The following is a 719-nucleotide window of genomic DNA, read 5'->3' as shown; positions in this document are numbered from 1 at the left end:
TCATCTTCCTCCTCTTCTTCTTCTTCTTCTTCTTCTTCTTCTTCTTCTTCTTCTTCTTCTTCTTCTTCTTCTTCTTCTTCTTCCTCTTCCTCTTCCTCTTCCTATTCATCTTCTTCTTCTTCATCATCATCTTCTTCCCGTGAAGGGCACCGCCGGTATGGGAGTGAAGCTGAGGCAGATTTATTCGTCTATGCGCCGCTCCCACCACCCCAACGACGCACCACGACCTACAAATCCAAATCCTAACTACAGAGCGGAGGAACGGGGTCCCCCTCCCTCCTGCCGCCGGAGCAGCGGCCGGAGGGAGAGGGGGGCCAGCGCACCAGCCGATGGAGATCGGTGGAAGGAGATCGCCTCCCTAGTCGCCTGGCACGCACGTACGGGGTCACGGCACGGGCCGGGGGTACGTACGTACTGTACGTTTTAGGTCAGTCAGTCAAAGTACCAGCCTTAAAAAAGATGACTTGGTTCACCTAAAACAGCACGTGCTGATGTAGTACCACATCGAGCAACTGTTCTTCATTCCTACATTGTGTATTCTTCACCTTTCTCAAGATGAAATGTGCAAAGGAAAAAAATTTAGCAATATCTTCAAAATAACAGCTAGCGTGACCGCGAACCAACCTGTGGTTGAGATGGTTAGGTGGACAGTGGTATTCCCAACCCACCAGGGTTGAAATCCTGGTGCTCGCATTATTCCTGGATTTATTTCAGGATTT

The sequence above is a fragment of the Triticum aestivum genome, chromosome 4A, assembly GCF_018294505.1.
Source record: "Triticum aestivum cultivar Chinese Spring chromosome 4A, IWGSC CS RefSeq v2.1, whole genome shotgun sequence".
Lineage (NCBI taxonomy): Eukaryota > Viridiplantae > Streptophyta > Magnoliopsida > Poales > Poaceae > Triticum > Triticum aestivum.
The sequence above is the reverse complement of the archived record's forward strand: the minus strand, read 5'-3'. Positions refer to the sequence as shown.